Source organism: Balaenoptera ricei, chromosome 5 (genome assembly GCF_028023285.1).
Source record: "Balaenoptera ricei isolate mBalRic1 chromosome 5, mBalRic1.hap2, whole genome shotgun sequence".
Lineage (NCBI taxonomy): Eukaryota > Metazoa > Chordata > Mammalia > Artiodactyla > Balaenopteridae > Balaenoptera > Balaenoptera ricei.
The window spans coordinates 31,955,102-31,976,511 of record NC_082643.1 but is presented as its reverse complement, the minus strand read 5'-3'; positions in this window follow the sequence as shown (position 1 = coordinate 31,976,511).

The window sequence follows — 21,410 nt, the reverse complement described above, 5'->3', positions numbered from 1 at the left end:
AGGTGGAAATTCTACAAAAGACTCCAAAAAGAAATACTAGAATTTAAAAACACAGTAACATAAATGGAGAATGTCTTTAATGAGTAGACTGAGCAAGGCTAAGGAAAAAATCTCCAAGCTTGAGGATATGATAATATAAACTTTTAAAACTGAAAAGCAAAGAGAAAAAAGACTGAAAAACAAAACAGAACAGGATATGCAAGAACTGTGGGACAGCTGCAACATGTGTAACACATGTATATTTGGATGACTAGAGAAGAAAGGGAGAAAGGAACAGAAGCAAAACTTGAAAAAATAATGACAGAGAATTTCCTCCAATTGATGATGTCAGACACCAACCCACAGATTCAAGAAACTCAGAGAACAGGCAGGATAAATGCAAAGAAAACTTCATCTAGGCATATCATATTCAACCTACAGAAAATCAATGATAAAGAAAAATCTTGAAAAAAGTCAGAAGAAAGCACAACTGACTTATAAAGGAGAAAAGAATTACATCTGACCCTCCTCAGAAACCATGCAAGCAAAATGAGAGTGAAATGAAATATTTAAAGTTTTGAGAGGAAAAAACACCAACCTAGAAATTTTCCTTCTGTGAAATGATCTTTCCTGTGAAATTATTTTTTAAAGTGAAAGAGAAATAAAGACTTCTCAAACAAGTATTTAGAAAATTTGTTGCCAGTAGATCTGCCTTGCAAAAAAAAAAAGAAAAAAAGAAGTTAAAAGAAGCTCTTCAGAGAGAAGAAAAATGATGTAATTCAGAGACTTGGATCTATATAAAGAAAGTAAGGGCATTGGAGAAGGAAGCAGTGAGGGTAACTTGGACTGAATTGTATCTCTGTAAAATTCATATGTTGCAGCCCTAATGTCCAATGTGACTGTATTTGGAGACAGAGGTTTGAGGAGTTAATTAAGATTAAATGAGACCATAAGGGTAGGGGTCCTAATCTGATAGCATTAATGCACTTAGAAGAGGAAGATAGCTACCTCTCTCCCTCTCTCTCTCTCAATCTGCATGCATGCATTGAGGAAAGACCATGTAAGCACACACTGAGAAGTTGGCCATTTACAAGTTAGGGAGAGAGCTCTCACCAGAAACTTAATTGGCTGATTGAAGCAGAGGGAATACTTCCTAACTCACTCTATGGGGCCGAAATTACCTTGATACCAAAACAGATAAAGACATTCCAAGAAAAGAAAAGTCTCATGGGATATCTTTTTTGTACACACATGCAAAAATCCTTAACAAAATATTAGCAAATCAAATCCAACAATGTATTAAAAGAATTATACACCATGACAAAGTGGAATAAAATTATACATATGGGATAAAGTGAGACTTATCCCAGGGATGAAAGGCTGGTTCAACATTTGAAAATAAATTAATTTAAATCACCACATCAACAGAGTAAAGAAGAAAAATCACATGATCATATCAATAGATGGAGGAAAAGCATTTGATTAAATCCAACACTCATTCATGATAAAATTTCTCAGAAAACCAGGGATGGAGGAGAATTCCTCAACTTGATAAAGAATATCTATTTTAAAAAATTACAGCTAATGGTGAGAAACTTGAAGCTTTCTCACTAAGATTAGGAAAAAGGCAAGTTTTTCCCCTTTAACTACTGCTTTTCAATATCATACTACAATTCCTGGCTTATGCAACAAGAAAAGAAAAGGAAATTATATACATATATTATATATATATATATATAATATATATATATATATATAATATATATATATATTATATATATATATATATATTATATATATATATATATATATTTACAGAAAACTCCTGGAACCAATCAGATGAGTATAGTAAGTTTGGAGGATACAAAGTTCATACACAACATTCAATCACTTTTCTATATACCAGCAATGAACAAGTGGAATTTGGAATTAAAAACACAGTGCCACTTAAATTAGCATCCCACAAAATGAAGTACTTAGGTATAATTCCAAAAAAACATGTATCAGATCCATTTGAGGAAAACTGCAAAATTCTGATGAAGATATTAAAGAGGAACTAAATAAATGAGGAGATATTCCATGTTCATGGATAGGAAGACTTAATATTGTTCGAGATATCAGTTATTCTCAATTTGACCTCTAGATTTAATGCAATTCCAATTAAAATCGCAGAAAGTTGTTTAATGGATATCAACAAACTAATTCTAAAGTTTATATTGAGAGGAAAAATACCCATAATAGACAACTCATTATTGAAAGGAAAAAGCAAAGGCAGAAGACTGACACTAACTGACTTCAGGCTACAGTAATCAAGACAGTGTGGTATTGGGAAAAGAACAGATCAATGAAATAGAATAGCGAGCCCAGAAATAGACCCACATAAATATAGTCAACTGCTCTTTGACAAAGGAGCAAACACAATAAAATGGAGCAAAGATAATGTCTTTTCAACAAATAATGCTGGACTAAGTGGACATCCACATAAAAAATTTTAAAAAAAGAATATAAACACAGACCTTGCACCCCTCACAAAAATGAACTCAAAATAGATCATAGACCTAAATGTAAAAGGCAAAACTGTAAAACTCCCAGAAAAAAACCTAGATGACCTTGGGTAGGGCAATGCCTTTTTAGATACAACACCAAAAACATGATCTATGAAATAAATAGTTGATAAGCTGGACTTCAGACAAACTAAAAAACTTCTACTCAGTAGAAGACTGTCAATGAGAATGAAAAGACAAGCCACAAACTGGAAAAAAATGTTTTCAAAAGACACATCTGATAAAGGACTGTTATCCAGAATATACAAAGAACTCTTAAAATTCAACAATAAGAGGATAAACAACCCGACCAAAAATTAGCAAAATACCTGGACAGACACCTGACCAAAGAAGATATACAGATGTCAAATAACCACATAAAAGATGTTCAACATTCTATGTCATTTAGGAAAATGCAAATTAAAACAGTGAGTTTCCATTATACACCTGTTAGAATGGCCAAAACCCAAAACACTGACAGTGAATGCCAAATGCTGGTGAGGATGTGGAGCAACAGGAACTTTCATTTATTATTGGTGGGAACGCAAAATGGTGCAGCCACTTTGAAAGTTATTTTGGCAGTTTCATACAAGACTAAACATATTCTTACCATAGGTTCCAGCAATTGTACTCCTTGGTAGCTATCCAAATGAACTGAAAACTTATGTCCACAAAAAAACTTTCACACACATGTTTATGGCAGCTTTATTCATAACTGCCACAATTTAGAAGCAACTAAATGTCCTTAAGTAGGTAAATAGGTAAGTAAACTGTGGTCCATCCATGCAATAGAATATTATTCAGCACTAAAAAGAAATGAGCTCTCAAGCCATGAAAAGACATGGAGGAATCTTACACTTTAAACATATTACTAAGTGGAAGAAGTCAATCTGAAGAGTCTACATACTGCATGATTCCAGCTATATGATATTCTGGAAAAGGCAAACTATGGAGACAGTAAAAAGATTGGTCATTGCCAGGTGGTTAAGGGGGAAGGAGAGACTTTTAGGGCAGTGAAACTATTCTTTATACTATAATGGTGTGTACATGTCATTATAAACTTGTCCAAACCCATAGAAGGTACAACACAAAAGAGTGAACCCTAATATAAACTATGGACTTTGAGTGATAATGATGTGTCAGTGTAGGTTCATCCTCGGTAACAAACGTACCATTCTGGTGAGGAGTGTCGATAGTGACTGAGTTAGGGGTTTGGGGAGGGAGGCAGGGGCAGGATTTATAAGGCAACTCTTGTACTTTCCACTCAATTTTGATGTGAGCCTAAAACTTCTCTAAAAATAAAGTACACTAATATAAATATATATATAGATTAGTATTTGACTGACATGGGAATATACCACGTTGTGGCATGTACAGTGTGTACAGGATGATCCCAATTTGTTCAATAAAATGTATTTCATAAGGAAAAAAAAAACACAGAGCAACACAAGGAAGTGATTACCCTAAGAGTCAGAATAGTGGTTACCATGGAAGGGAGACAGGAACTCTTGTTAGAATGGGCTATGGCAGCAAAGTTCTATTTTTCATCTGCATTGTAGTTATAAGGTGTTCATCTTATAAACAATTCACTAAGCTTAAGGTTCTCCAAATGTGATCCCAGATAGCATCAGCATAACCTGGGAACTTGTTAGAAATGCAAATTTTCAGACCCTAGCTCACCTTCTTCTGTCAGACTAGTTTGAAATATGTTTCCAATAAACAGCATCCTTGCTGGCACATATGCATTCCTTTATCTTCTGTCAGCTACTTTTACACAGACTCCTCAGAGATTAAAATTGAAGACTGAATCAGAAACTCTCAAGATGGGACTGAGCAATCTGTGCTTTGGCAGTCCCTCCAGGTTTAAGGATGCATGTTAAAGTTTGAGAACCACTGTACTAAGCCCCATACTTGTTCTGTGTGGTTTGCTAATTCTGTTTTGTTTACAATAAGAAGGTTAAAATATTTTTAAGTGGCAGAATAATGTGTTTTTTTGAAAAGATGATGCATATTTGAAAGTTGCTAAGAGAGTAGATCTTAAAAGTTCTCATTACGAGAAAAAAAATTGTAACCATGTGTATTGACGGATGTTAACTAGGTTTATTGTGGTGATCGTTTTGCAATATATACAAGTATGGAATTGTTACGTTGTACACCTGAAACTAATATAATGTTATGTGTCAGTTATAGCTCAATTTAAACAAAGGTAATGGAGAACTTCTATTACATATGTAGATCTATTTTGTATATGTTTATATGTTAAAGGTATGAAATGACATACCTCAAGCCCTTATTGATTAATTCAGGGAAGTGGAATTAAAAGAGAGAATTTAACTTTATATTTCTATTGGTGCTTTATAAATTTGAGTTGATATTGCTTTTGTAACTTACAAGAATTACAAAGTTTAAGAGATTAACAACACAAAAATTAAAGCTTTAATTTATACATTTTCTAAATTGTGTTTCCTGGAGCACTAGTGTCCCACTAGATGTGGATAGGTGTCAAATAAATTAGAAAGAATGTCTTAGAATTTCAAAATGCAAAAATAATATTTTAAATGTTGTAAAATTTCCCACATATGTTTAACTTCACTCAGTGTTCCCCAATTTTTTTAAACTATGAATACTTTCTTCCTGAAATCCTATTAACATCTAGCAGCCATGGTGTGTTGAAGCCAGCTTGTACAGAGATCCAGCTGTACGCATTTCTTCCCAACTCTGTGTTCAGTGACAGTGAGATGGTAACTTGAAATCAGCCATGGAAGGAGTATTTACACCATGGAAATCACCAAACACTACAAGTCAAGACTCCACCTACTCTATCCAAATTGGAAGGGAAGAGGTAAAATTGTCATTGTATGCAGATGACATGATACTCTGTATAGAAAACCTGAAATACTCCACACAAAAACTATTAGAACTAATAAATGAATTCAGCAAGGTATCAGGATACAAGATCAATATACAGAAATCTGTTACAGTTATTTACACTAACAGTGAAATATCAGAAAAAGTAAAAAAAAAAAAAACCATTCAAAATTGCATCAAAAAATTAAAATATCCAGGAATGAACCTAACCTAGGAGGTGAAAGACCTATACGTTGGAAACTATAAAACACTGATAAAGGAAATTGAAGATAATTCAAAGAAATGGAAAGATAGCCCATGCTCTTGGATTGGAAGAATTAATATTGTTAAAATGGTCATACTACCAAAGCAATCTACAGATTTAATGCAATTCCCATCAAATTACCCATGACATTTTTCACAGAACTAGATCAAATAGTCCTAAAATTTGTATGGAACCACAAAAGACCCAGAATTGCCAAAGCAATCCTGAGGGAAAAGAACAAAGTTGGAGGCATAACCCTCCCAGACTTCAGACAATACTACAAAACTACAATAATCAAAACAGCATAGTATTGGCACAAAAACAGCCATACAGATCAATGGAACAGAATGCAGAGCTCGGAAATAAACCCACACACCTATGATCAATTAATCTTTGACAGAGGAGGAGAGAATATATAATGGAGAAAAGGCAAGTGGTGTTGGGAAAGCTGGACAATCTCATGTAAATCAATGAAGTTAGAACACACCCTCACACCATACACAAAAATAAATTCGAAATGGCTTTAAGACTTAGATATAAGACATGACAACATAAAACTCCTAGAAGACAACATAGGCAAAACATTCTCAGACATAAATTATAGTAATATTTTTTTAGATCAGTCTCCCAAGGCAAAATAAATAAAAGCAAAAATAAACAAATGGGACCTAATCAAACTCATAAGCTTTTGCACAGCAAAGGAAACCACAAACAAAACGAAAAGACAACCTATAGACTGGGAGAAAATATTTGCAAATGATGCAGTGGACAAGGGCTTAATTTCCAAAATATACAAACAGCTCATACAACTCTATCAAACAAACAACCCAATCAAAAAATGGGCAGAAGACCTAAATAGACATTTCTCCAAAGAAGACATACAGATGGCCAAGAGGCACATGAAAAGATGCTAATTATTAGAGAAATGCAAATCAAACTAAAATGAGGTATCACCTCATACCAGTCAGAATGGCCATCATCAAAAAGTCTACAAATAATAAATGCTGGAGAAGGTGCAGAGAAAAGGGAGCCCTCCTATACTGTTGGTAGGAATGTAAAATTGTGCAGTCACTATGGAAAACAGTATGGCGGTTCCTCAAAAAACTAAAAATAGTGTTACCATATGATCTAGCAATCCCACTCCTGGGCATATATCCAGAAAAGACGAAAACCCTAATTCAAAAAGATACATGGACCCCAATGTTCATAGCAGTACTATTCACAATAGCCAAGACATGGACACAACCTAAGTGTCCATCAACAGATGAATGGATAAAGAAGATGTGGAATATATATACAATGGAATACTACTCAGCCATAAAAATTAATGAAATAATGCCACTTTCAGCAACATGGATGGACTTAGAGATTATCATACTAAGTGAAGTTAAGTCAGACAGAGAAAGACAAATATTATATGATATTGTCTATATGTGGAATCTAAAAAAATAATACAAATCAACTTATTTACAAAAGAGAAACAGACTCACAGTCATAGAAAACAAACTTATGGTTACCAAAGGGGCAAGGGAGGGAGGGATAAATTAGGAGTATGGGATTAACAGATACACACCACTACATATAACATAGAAAAACAACAAGAATGTACTGTATAGCACAGAGAACTATATTCAATATCTTGTAATAACTACAATGGAAAAGAATCTTGTAGTAACTACAATGGAAAAGAATCTGAAGCTGTACACCTGAAACTAACACAATATTGTAAATCAACTATAGTTCAATTAAAAACAAATTTTTTTAAAGATTCCATCTACTCCCAGAGCCAGTTGTCAAATATTTTTCAGCACACCCATCTAGCAGATTACATTTCATAAGACAGGGAAATTCTGCTTTACATTTCTCCCTTTACATTTCTCCCTTTAATTGGAATCTGGTTGTCCTTAACAATTTTAAATTTGTTATATTCTTCATTTATAATCCATAAGCAAGTAAAAATTTCATTACTCCTGACATACTAAAATTTGTTAATAAAAATATTTTAAAGCACTGAAAAGAAGGTTGGGAAAGTGTAGAAGGGAGTAAAGAAGTGGAAAGGCACCTCCTGCAGTGTTGCTATACAAGCATAGCAATCTGAGGGTAGAACAAAACACTTATAGTACTTTCAAAACAACAGCAATTTTAAATTTTCTGTTTATGTGATAGCATTTTTCTTAGGTAGAATAAGGTTCTAAGTATTTTTGTCTCCAACCACAGCCACTGTTAATCTCATCATGTGGAAATAGCTTCAATTCCCCACAGGACAGGGCGGGAACATAGGTCTAGATTTGTGTATTTGGGGCTGAGATGACCAATGTCCTAAAGAAAGTTGTCCCATCCATGATGAATTAGTAATCAACTTCTTCTGTCAGACTAGTGTGAAATACGTTTCCAGTAAACCATCCTTGCTGACACATACGTCATTTCTTTATCCTCTCTCAGCTACTTTTACATGGACTCCTCAGAGATGAAAACTTAGGACACCCTCAGAAGAGTGGGACAGGGGCCACTGGTTGGAGATTTTTGAACAGGTGGCAGCAAGCAAGACTGTTACAGTCGCATCCATACAGCTCATCTTTATAATGAACGATTTATATAATTCTTTAACCTTATAACAGAAGAGACATATTATATAACCAAAGTCCCCCTTGCATGCTTGGGTTGCTGGCAGCCGCCCTCCTAAACAGAATTAGAACACACCACACAGATCAAGCATGTAACAAGCGTCTAGGGAAGCAGAAGTGGGAATCCCAGCAGCGGGAAAACAAACCCTGTTGCCCAGCAACGCTGTGGCCATGTGCCGTACAGTAACACTGAGCCCAACCCTTGAAGCAAGACTCCAATTCCACATCCATGGAGTCATGCATTCCAGAATTACAGGCTTGCATGCCATAGGCTTCTGAGCGAAAGAGGAAACTCCGATTATGACTTGTACTGTGGGCTTTCCTCACACGCAGAGGTAGAAACAGACCATGAGCTCAGCTAGAATTCTCACGGCTACGTGACTGTTCCAGGAATGATACAGGGCCATGAAATGACACGTGGTAAATTACATTGAGAACAGATACAAAGCATGTTACCATGTGGACAATAGATTTCACGTCATCATTATATCATTTTAATCTACAGGTAACTACATCAAGTTTACATGTACTTGTAGGGAAAATTAAACAGTTGAGTTTATATAATTCATCCACCTCAGAACATAGGCATTCGTGTGCACCCCACAGAAACTATGGAGATGAGTGAGCATTCCAAAAAGTCAAGTCTGCTTCTAGTCATTTCCTCTGCTGTCAAAACATCTTGGACTTGTAAAAGCTCCCTTTGTTTTCAGTAATTGTTCTGGATGTCTCCATGCTGACAGGTGAGCTTCAAACATCTTTTTAGGCTTATGTGAGAAGCATACATCACTCTTGTTTCCTAATGAGACCCACGGGAATTGAGGATTCTCTAAGGAGTTCCTCAGACTTATTTCAGTTCTTGATCACTACCATTTGCTTTCAAAGCTTTAACTCTTTATCTGACTCTTAAAAACATAGCTAGGGGGCTTCCCTGGTGGCGCAGTGGTTGAGAGTCTGCCTGCTAATGCAGGGGACACGGGTTCGAGCCCTGGTCTGGGAAGATCCCACATGGCCACGGAGCAACTAGGCCCGTGAGCCACAATTGCTGAGCCTGCGCGTCTGGAGCCTGTGCTCCGCAACAAGAGAGGCCTGCGCACCGCGATGAAGAGTGGCCCCCGCTTGCCGCAACTAGAGAAAGCCCTTGCACAGAAACGAAGACCCAACACAGCCATAAATAAAATAAATAAATAAATAATTTTTTTTAAAAAACCACATAGCTAGCCACATCCAAATTTCAGATGAAAGAGAATATTCTAAACCTCAATGATCTTTTGCCCTTGTCATAATAGCTACCACTTACTGTGCACTTTTTTTCAGGTACTTTACATTTTTTGTTTATTTCTTGTAATAACCCTATGGAGTAGACAGCTTACAGATAAGTATACTTAAATTCAGAAAAAATAAAGAACTTGCCTAGGAATGCATAGTTAGCACAAGGTAGAACTAAGATTTCAATTGTCTTCCCAAAAAGCTGTTGAGCGTTCCCACTTCAATATCCTCTCTCAACGTGACTCCAGTATTCACGGCTCATCTTCATTCTTTTAGCTCGTTTTTTTGTTTGTTTGTTTTTATGTCCACGCCCTGTGGGATCCCTGACCAGGGACTGAGCCCGTGCCCCCTGCATTAGGAGAGCAGAGTCTTAACCACTGGACCGCCAGGGAAGTCCCTCATCTTCATTCTTGCTTGTTTGATTTCTTGAGTCAGCAAGGCACTGGCACCGTGTTCCAACCATTCTTGTGAAAATCAAGAACAAGAAAATAAGTATCCTAGTTTGTTTCTTATAGGATATTCCTGTTGGGAATGAACCCAATGAAAAAGGTCTGAATTGCCTCTCAGATTCCCTTCTGAGAGTGTAGGTCGGAGGAAGAAGGCCACTGCCGCGTTGTAATTGAGAGGAGCTGACTTTTGTGCTGTCTCTTTCAGAGATCTGCCCTGGCGCTCACATTTCCTGGCCCTTAACTTGATGAATGTTGGCAGAGCACAGTGGCTATTGCTTGCAGGAGTCTTAATGAATGATTGCATTCTGATTGACTTCTAGCCCAGACAAAATGCTGAATATACTCACTTTCAATACCCAGTGGCTCTTCCTTTAATGCCCGGCTGAGTTTTACACGTAGCCCAAAGTCCTGAATAAAGTGAATGTTAAATTCAGTCACAAAAGGGCAAAACAACCAGAGTGACTTGTGGCTTGTAGAGAGACATTAAGATAATAGGTGCCGTACCTACTTCTCATTTTTGCTGTGAATCTGAAACTATTGTAAAAAGTAAATTGTCTTAAAAAGAGCAAGATCATAGGTGTAAATTTACAGTCATAGGTTGGTTCCATGTGTCTCAAAACTGGTAGCCCAATGAAAAGTAAAACAAAATGCATATGAATTTTTCTTGGGAATCACAATTTTGAGTCATTAATTTAGCTTTTTATAATCTGTTACTCCTGGGAGTAAAATGTTTCTCCATCTTCCTTAGATATATCTACGCAATAGTAATAACATGTGATACCAGGATCCTCATAAAAACTCAAGAGGACTTGAAATATCTGCATCAGCAGTGCAGATGGAGTGCGGGAAAGAGCTCAGGATTTTATGTGTCCTTAGGTAAGTAACTTGCATCTTTCTAAGCCTCAGTCTCCTCACCTGTAGATTGGGGATCATAGTATCACCTTTTTCAGAGAAATGTTGTGAAAGTTAAATAAGGTAATGATTGGGAAAATGTTTCCTAATATATAGAATTCTATATAAATACTAAAATTTATTAGTATGCTAGAGAAACATGATTAATTGGCTGATATTCCTATTTTTCAGTCGCACTCAGTGTTTTGTAGGTCTTGGGGAAGGAAGACAATAGAGAAATGTATTTGTCTGTAGCTATTATATTCAATAAGTAATATAATAAATAATATTTATTTAATATTAAAAAAACAAGAGAATAATTCAGAAAAGGTATTTTTCAAAGCATTCTATTCTACACATTTGTTTAGCAACTCTCTCCTTGTTCTTTCTTATCTAAATTTTTTTTTGAAAATCAACAAAAAGGAACATGAAAAATTACCTGTCACACCACCCATATATAACCACTGTTAACATTTAGCCATTTATTTTTAGACATTGTTCTATACACTTCTATTTTTTAACCAAAAATAGAACCATGCTGTTTATTGAAGTTTTAAATAATTTTCCTTTTATAATAGCAATAAATATTATTGTTATTTTTCCTTTCCCTAATGTCAATCAATATTCTTCAAAGATATTATTACAGATATTTTCAAGTATAGTATTATAATGTATGGCAAAAATAATTTATCTAACCATTCCTCTGCTAATAAATACTTTATTTACATTGTTTTTCTATTCAAAAAATTCCACATTTAATGTGCACAGATATAAATCTTTGTCCAATCTGTCTCCAAGGGTTGAAAATATTCTGACAAAGAATATGAGTTTTTCCAAGGCTCTAGAAGGATATGACCAAGTTGTTTTTCCTCATAAATTGTATCAAAATACACATCCATCAACCACAAGAGGGTCTATCTCAACAAACACTGGTTAACATTGGCCATTATATGGATATTTTCAAAACATATTTGATCACTTGATAGCTAGAAAAAGGTATCTTTATTTTATTTTATTTCTAACGATACTGAGATAAAGTACTTATGTTCTTAATAATTTATTTGTCTAATTGATCTATCATGGTAATTAAGATCTCTCACGATAACTAAATTTTGCTAAAACTACTTTGAATTTCAAAAGCTTTCACCTTCTCTGCTACTGATGCAATATTATTCCAAGCATGAGGATTTTTGAATGTTTTATCGTTGTTACTAGTTTTACTATCTTTTGGTTAAAATGACCCTCCATATAGCATTTCATGGTTTTGCTTTAAATTACTTTATGTCATATTAATATCACTTTCTTTTGGCTTGTATTTGCCTTGCATTTATTTGCCAATATTTCCATATATTTGTTTTGGGTGAGGAAATTATAAATAGCATACCCATGGATTTGCTCTTTCATTGAGATATTTAACTAATATATGTTTAGTAATCTTACTAATTCTTGGTCATGTTTCTATCAATATATATTTTCTTTTTGTTCTTTTAAAATATTTGCTTGCTGATTTTCCCCTATTTACTTTTCCTGAATAGAAGTTTGGTTTTTTTGCTATTGTTTATAATCTTTAATTTGGAAAGAACAAAATCTATACTTATTCCTTAAGTAACTACCTTAAGGTTTCCAAAGACAGTCATAAAATTATATTACAGTAACCATAAGAGTTAAGGGCAAAGTAATCATTTGTTAACTACCACTGATGAAAACTAAAATGCTTTGTGCCTTTGCTTTCAAATACTCTGCAATTTCTAGATTGTAATTTAATTTAAGATATGAATCCTGTATTTTTCCTTCTTTAATGTCTTATACAACAGAAGCTGTGTATTTAAAGGGAAGCCAAATTTTGTAACTCATGTGGTACTTTAAAAATTATTAGGCTAATAACTTAGTCTAGTAATTTTTACTAATAATTTGGACTAATGGCCCTTTGCAGCCACTATTTCCCATCTGATCTTTGACACAGTTTGTATTGTTGTGACTCAGGTTTTCAAATTATTTTTTGATGTTGCCTGCATAGCATATTTTTAATCCATATGTATCAAAGAATGACTTTCTGTTGCCTTCACACATTGGTAACTTGACTGGGTATAAAATTCTTTCAAAGCTGTGTAATAAAAACAGCAACCATGAGGAGAGAAGGGGGAGGGTAGAGAGAGGAGAAGGTGGGGGAGGGAAGTGGAAGAAAAAGAACATACATTTTGCTTACTATGTCTCAGGTACTCTTCTAAATACTTTAAATATACTAATTCACTTAATCCTAATGATGGCCATAAGAACGTGTATTTCTTACTTTTTGTATTATTGATGAAAATGAAGCACAGAGAGGGTAAGGGTTTTGACCAAGCTCAAATAACTAATATTCAGCAAAGCTAGGATTTGAAACCAGGCAGTCTGGCCCCAGCCTTTCCATAATCTTGACATTTAACCTCTCTATTCTTTTATATTCTAACATTTAATAGCAAAGGAATTAAGAGAATCAATGTCCTTTGCAGAGAACTTGGTGAAATCTATGTTAACATTTTTCTTCTCTGTGTGTTTTTTCCTGATTTTTATGTGATCCTGAGTTTTTAAAGATTGCATAAGAATATGTCTAGGTGTGGTCTGTTTTCACAAAATTGACCTGTAATGTACTTCAAAGCACATTCTAGCTTTGAGGCTGAGATCATCCTTTTGCCATAATGGAGTTTTCCTTTTTTCCTTTGACCATTGCTTTTGATCCATCCTTTCTAGTTTTCTATTTATAGAAATTCCATTTTATATAGGTTAATCTCTTGGTCATCTATGTCCCCCATAATTTCCTGGTCTTAATTTCTGAATTAAGGCTGAATATATTTATCTTTTACTACATCAGTTCCATTTTCATCATTTTGCTTCTACTGATTCCATTTTATCTGTTAATTAAATAGTTAAGTTTTCTGTATGCATGCGATACTTCCATATTATAGGTTGTTAGACTGTTTTCCTTTTCCATGATGATGCTCACATCCATATTTGTATTCTCCCTCTCTCTCCTCCTCTCTCTCCCCTCTCTCCCCTCCTTTGCCCTCTCTTTCTCTTCTTCTCTTTCTCATTTTCTCTCTGGATTTCAATGAGTTTTCATAAGTTTGGGTGGTTTTTCTGTTTACTCAGCCTGCAGAGAAGAACTTATACTCACTCAGTAGTCACATATTATCAAGTAGAAGACTGGTAGAATTTATATGGGCCCCCCCCCAAAGCTTTCACATTTTTAAAGACAGAAGAAATAAATGAAAAATAAGGGGGAATTACATTCACAGTAAATTTGCATAACATGTTCAGAGATTCATAGGTCTAGAAGAATTGGGAGGGGAATTAGAGTCATAGACAATTACAGCAAAGGACTTCATTTCCAGTATTTGTATGAAAGCCCTCCTGGAAGAGCAGCCATTGGCATTTCCCGGACCTCTAGAAGGTTGCGGCTTGTGATAGAAACGTGTCCTTTCTCAGCCACTTCCCACAACCCTCTGCTCATGCTACTTGCCGCCTTGCTCACCAGCCAGCCAGCCGGTCCTGCAAGATCTTCCTGCAATGCCCTGAGGACTGAGCTAATCAGCAGAAATGCCAGAAGGAACATCCTGTTCTCAAGGGTCTGATGGGGGAAATAAGCATAAAAATGGTGTGTTTCAACATAATATGATAAGGGATATAATATGTAAATATTGGATACTTTGATAGTTTAGGGAATGGATACATATTATCATATATACCACATGTAAGTGAACCTTTCCGTAGACCTACAAACTGAACTCACTTTGACTGAATTGATTTTTGAATGTGTTGAGACAGATTTATTTGTTAGTTTGGTTTAGTTTTATTTTTTTAAATCGTTAATCAACCATTGGGTTATTTTGTTCTTAATAGAATGTAGCTTCTTTTCTCCTCTCTAAGTCATCTTATGCCAAAATCAGAGTAACAAACTGTTCTTTTCTCCTCACGTATTGATATATGCATATGTCTCAAAAGCTCACCCTGAAAGTTGCTTCCAGTGAAGTCAGAAGGCCAGAGGCAAAACAATCAACTTGTCTACTCATGTGCTTGTCAAGCAACTGACACGCTGAAACAACCATGATCACCAAACTGTAGCTTAAGCCTATACATCATCTCCTCACAGTTTACACACTATTATAATTCACCTTGAGCAAAGAATTTAATAAGTTAAAAATGAATTTAAAAAGGAAAAAGTTTGCCTGATATATATATGTATATATAGTAACCCCAAATGAACTTTTTGGCCAACCAAAAAAAAAAAAAAAAATATATATATATATATATATAAAATATATATATATTCAATATGTAATATATAGAAATATACATATATTTTTATATATTTAATATTATAGATATATAGCTATATCTGTAGCTACAGATATAGAGAAATACACATATGTGTCAGTGTCAGTTTGAAATTTGAGAGGTTATTGGTGGGAACATGTGTATAAGCATGTGCATGGGGAATCCATTCATTATGAAAACCATTTACCCCTACATGACAATAAGGCAAACACAAGAAGACAAATCAGAAAGGAAGAGTGAGGATGAAAACTCAAAGCCTTGACGAATCACTGCATTAAGAGATTCTTTTCTCAATTTGCTGATGGCCTGTTTCTCCAGATTGATGGTAATCCAATACCATATGTGTAGTTCAACCCCTACGGCTTTTAGTGCATGCCTCTTCCAGATTCAGGCTGCTAGGTCAGCAGTTTCAGCTGCTTTTGGCAGTGTTTTGATTTTTCACAAGAATTGTTACAGTAACTCCAAATCTGAGTTTCTTAGATAAACTTTTAAGCTAAATACTTTTATCTCTTCACTAGGGTATCAGATTACAAAGAAGCCAACAGTGTTCATGCATATTTATAGTTATTCGGATAAATGATTGAGATTTATAAGTACTTTGTGACAGTTTATAGAGAAGTTTGAGAAGCTGTCAATCTACTATGATATTTATATTTACAAGTCCAAGTTAAATTTTTAGCATTTTTTAATTGATAATTTTATTTGGATGTTTAGACAGTATTTCAACAAAAGTGGGATCCCAAGTGCTTAGGAAAATACTTATTCTCCGTACATTCCATCATAAATTAAAGCTTTTTCATAGAAACAGTATTGTTTGCTTTGGGGGAAGATTAAAATGTCACACATAAGTAAGCAAACGACAAAATAAGTGAAAAAAACAAAGGCCCTAATTTACAAAAAATGTACCCAATTAATTTTTAATAAGCGAAAGAGTCAATAAAGCAGATAAGCAAGTGAACATCTAGAGAGGACATTGTTTTGTGCTCTCTGGAAGATATCAGATATTCTCAATTTATACGGAAAAATTATTTTCCTCATGGTTCCAAACTGTTTAGATTTTTCTAATCATTGTTTTTTTCCAGGTGAGGAAATATCACTGCATAGCATTCCCTGAAAAGCTTTGAACTTTGTCATTGGAACTAAGTCATTTGAATCTTAGGGAAAGGGGGGGAAAAAAACAGGTACAGACCATGACTTCAGGGAATGTCTAATTCAAACTTATGAGAGTGGACTGCCTTGGAAAGACAGATATTCTCTGGGACAGTTTTTGCCAACTCCTGGGGTTTAAAAATACTGCTTGGGGAAGTTGACTTCTTCTATTATCTCTAATAATTCATTTAGGGAAAATGACCTTGTTATGCAACTCTGTTTGGAACTGTTAATTAAAATTAACGAGGATCTTGCTGTTTTGCACTGGCTTGTTTCTTCAGTCGAGCTAGTTTAATCTGGACTGGTCTGACGTCCTGCCTGGACAGGTTTGACATTCTGCCAAGAAGCCAGCAATAGGCTGGGGAAGGTTAAAACACTGAGCTGGCAAGTAGCAGAGGTTTGAAAGTTGAATTTTGGGCATGAAAAACAGGAAGGAGCCTGATGGCCAGAGGTAAAGGTGACAAAATTCTAAGTTACCAATGTGGAAGAAATCCACTCCTTCTGTGTCTGAAAAATTCATGCTTTTTGCAATTATCAGTTAAAAACTATGCATAGACCTTCAGAATATTCCAGCAGTTAGATAGAATTGCCGCTGAAAAACATGCATACTCAAGAAATACTGAAATATTCAATGCCAGAGACCTGCATTAAAGATCATCTCTCTATTTACCTATTTTGCATTTTAAAAAATAATAACTATATTTACTTCCTATAAGAGCCCCAATTCTTGGTTTTACAAGTAGGGAGTATTTCACTTTTAAAATATATTTTAAGAAGTAATGATTTTTTTTAACAACTTACTGGATTCCCTAAATATGTATGATATATAATTTATACTTGGCAGATGCAGATATTTCGGTCACCAAGGAGGGGATACAAAGGAAGTTAGAGGGGCTATAGCAAGATGCAAATATCACTGTTCTCTCCCAATCAACACACACCATTTCCTTCTCCTAGCCAACGATACCAGGTTGTATTACTTTGTTGATATTTATATCATACATAAACTTGGGAAACAGAAGTGTTCACAACTTCCTAACTATTTAGCAGTCACACTTTAATAAACATGTCTTCCTTTCAATATACTGCTTACATTCAGTCCCTCTATGTGATGACTAATTAGTACTAAAATAAGGGGAGTATTGTTAAGATGTCAGTTTTCCCTCAAAATGATCTATAGATTCAGCAGAATTCCAGTCAAAATCCAGCAGAATTGTTTTTAGGAAATCATCAAGCTGATTCTAATTTTTTTTTGAAACGGCAGAATAAAATAGCTATAAAATAGCAAAGATAAATCTTAAAAAAGAAGAAAGATGAATAACATTAACTTATTTCCAGACTTTCTATAAAGCTACAGTAATCAAGACACTGTGGTATTGGAGAAACAAGGAAACTTAGATCAATGGAACACAATAGAAAGTCCTGAAACAGACCCACATATATATATGGTCAATTGATTTTTGATAAAGGTGTAAAAGACATTCAATGGTGAAAGAATCATCTTTTCAACAAGTGGGCTGGAACAATTAGTTAGCTATTCATTTTTGAAGTATCTTGATCTATACCTTGTACCCTATAGAAAAATTAACTCAAAATTAGCCATGTACCTACATGTAAAACCTAAAATCATAAAAGTTTTAGAAGAAAACAGGAGAAAATCTTTGTGACTTGGAGTTAGCCAAAGATTTCTTAGGCATGACACCAAAAGCAAAACCATGCAAGAAGAAAAGAAAAAAAAATTGGATTCCATGAAAATTAAGAACTACTCTCCAAAAGGCATTATTAAGATAATGAAAAGGCTAGCCATATATTAGGAGAAGATATTTGCAGGACACACATCTGATTTTAAAAACCTGTGTATACATAATATTAAAACATCTCTAAAAATTCAATAGTAAGAAAGTAAGCAACTCAATGAAAATAAATGAGCAAAAGACTTGAACAGATACTTCACTGAGGAAGATATACAGATTGCAAGTAAATACATGAAAAGATGTTTAACATCATATGTCACCAGGAAAATGCATTAAAGCCACAGTGATATTCAACTAAATACCTATTAGGACAGCTAAAAAAAATTTTTTTAATAAGCTCCGGTGAGAATGTGGAGCAATTAATAGTGAGAATGTAAAATTGTAAAGTCAGTTTCTCAAACAGTTTGGCGATTTCTTAAAAAGTTGAACATGCATTTACAATAAGATTCAATAATCTGACTCCTAGGTTTTTACCTAAGTGAAATAAAAAACTTTGTTTACACAAATACCTCTATGCAAATGCTTATAGCAGCTTTCTTTGTAATCATCAAAAACTGGAAACAATCCAAATGTCCCTCGACCAGGGAATGGATAAACAAACTATGGTCCAGCCACACGATGGAATACTACTCAGTAATTGAAAGGAGTAAACTATTGATACTCACAACTTGGGAGATTCTCAGATGACATTATTTTAAGCAAAAGAAGCCAGACTCAGAAGGCTATAAATGAGATGATTCCATTTATATAACGTTCTTGCCAAGGCAACAGTATAGGGAAACAAAATAAATCAGTGGTTGCAAGAAGCTGGAAATGGGGAGAGGGCCTTACTACAAAGGGTCATGGGGGGATTTTGAAGGTGATAGAATTGTTCTGTATATTGATTGTGATGGTGATGATGGTTACACGTATATGTTTGCCAAAACTTGAAGAATGCTGCACTACAAAGAGCAAATGGGGGGAGAAGTTGGGGGCGGGGGGTGGTAATTACAAAAAAAAAAATAGTAAGAAGACAGAGAAGGCAAAACTTAGAGCCATCAAGGAAGGGTGAAATATAGTGGAGCTAGGGATTAGGGCAATGAGGCCAGGGGAAGAATTCTTTGTGTGCTGTTGATCTTAGGCATGTGATATATTTGATTTCTTGAGCAAGTTACTTAACCTCTCTTCTTCTACAAAATGCAGACACATAACATCCACTTCATGGCGGGCTGTGTTGTTAAATGAGAAAATGTAAATGCTTTGTCTTAGCACAAGGTTTGACAGGTAACGGTTATTCTAAGTAAAGGGCAGCTGTATCCGATGCCTTTGTGCCCTGCATCACGTGCTCTGGGCCCCCCCTCTGATTTCAGACACAGGTGGGGTGTGTCTCAGACTCACAATGCACTGACAACATCTTATCTCCAGAGTGTAGCTCTGATCGTTCTGAACTCTGTCCCAGGTTCTGGGAACACTGCTGGGCCAGCTGAAAGTGCAGCCCAGGAATGTCAGGGAGTAAGGACCCCTGAACCAACCCTCAAGCAGTGGTGCACAGCAAACAGCTTCTTGTCCTCCAGAAGGAGAACTGGGGAGGTTGCCCTGAATAGAGTCCCCTTGATCACAGCAGTGACCGTAATAATGTCCCCTCATGTCTTCCACTTCCCCATATGATACTCTTTCCTCCCTCTCTCCAGTTTCCTGAGATCACCTCTCAAATAAACCGCCTAGGCCCAATGTCCCATTTCAGGCTCAGCTTTCAAGAGAGCTGTTGCCAGGAAGCTGCATTTTAAAATCTGATGTGATGACTTAATGTAACATCCATGCCTCATGTCCCCAACCATATAGCCTCCTCCTCAGTAAAGTCTATTTATGTTGTGATTTTGTAACTCGCTAAGTGCCTGTGTCTCTATGATCATCCTCTGCGATGTTATGCCGCCATGGAGTGCAGAATTTACATATGCTGCCTGTGGCTTTGTGTCACAATCTCCTTCCAGTCTGGGCTCCTTCACCCTTTGCTACCCAACAGAAAATCTGTGCTTGGAAATGGGTGGTATCCCTCTTCTTCTATCTCCAATCCCCACTTCTTCCTGTCCCATGCCTAGTCCCTTCCTACCCCCAGGATGGGCTAGGCCTAGCCAGGGTCTCCTACAGACACAGATTCAGTTTCAGTCCATTTGACAGAGTAGCTCAGCGGTGTGATGGTATTAGAAATGGAGAGGAACTATTGATAGGTATGGGACAGGCAGAAGTCTGCTGGAGGAACAGACACAGACATGGCAATACCCTGCCCCATCCCAAGAAATTCATGCTCTAAGCTTCTGCTAACATCTCCTTTCATTGTTTCTTCTACCCCTCACTCCCATTCACAGTTATTTGGAAAACAGCTTGTAGCTATTCACAAAACCTACTTATACTACAGAAGAAAATTTAACCCAAGACCATGAAGCAAATAAGTCCCATTGTAACCGGATTTAACAAACACAAAAGTAGTCTTGAAATATTGTTGTATACTTTGTATCCTTTAAAATGAAATTATTGTCTATATATCGCTCTCCACATCTGATTATGATACCAGGCTGTGCTTTAGATGGTTTTGTATCTTATACCAGTGTTGTCTAGTAGAACTTACTGTGGTGATGGAAATGATCTTTATCTGCACTGGCCACTAAATGCTTGAAATTTGGCTAGTGTGATTGAGGAACTGAACTTGTAACTGTAATTAGTTTTAATATAAATCAAATATTAATTTAAATGTAAATAACCACATTTGGCCACTCTCTAATACCGTATTAGGCCTATAAATTCATCACCATATCACAGAGAGATTAAACCTCTATCTCCTAAGGGCATTCTATTTTTGTTTTCTGGGCAATGCTGGTACTTTTAATTTTAATTAAAAGTAAATTTTAATTAATTTTAATCCCTTTGAATGTAATTATTAGTATATAGAAAAACCTTTATGCTTTTAAATCTGTCATCACCCCAAGAGTCATAAGCAAGCCATATTTCCTTTTAAAAAGTTTCAAGAACATAAACAAACAAAAGCTAAAAGCCTCTTGAACAGGAAGACTCTCCTCAAAAACTGAATATGTGGTTTGACACCAGACTCCATATACTCTCTGGCTCCCATAGGAAGCAGATTCAAGCAGATTATTAAATAATCTCAGCCTCTCACATTATTTTGTTTCTCTAATTTGATAATATAAAGAAACCACAAGAGTGCCCTGCCCTGCTCCTCTATTTGTTGCCTATACTGTCGCTGTTGAAAGCCTGAAGACATACATGGTGTTTTTTTCTAGGCAACCTAGCATACTTAGAAGTTATCAGAATGCAGGTGACCAACAAAAAAAGTA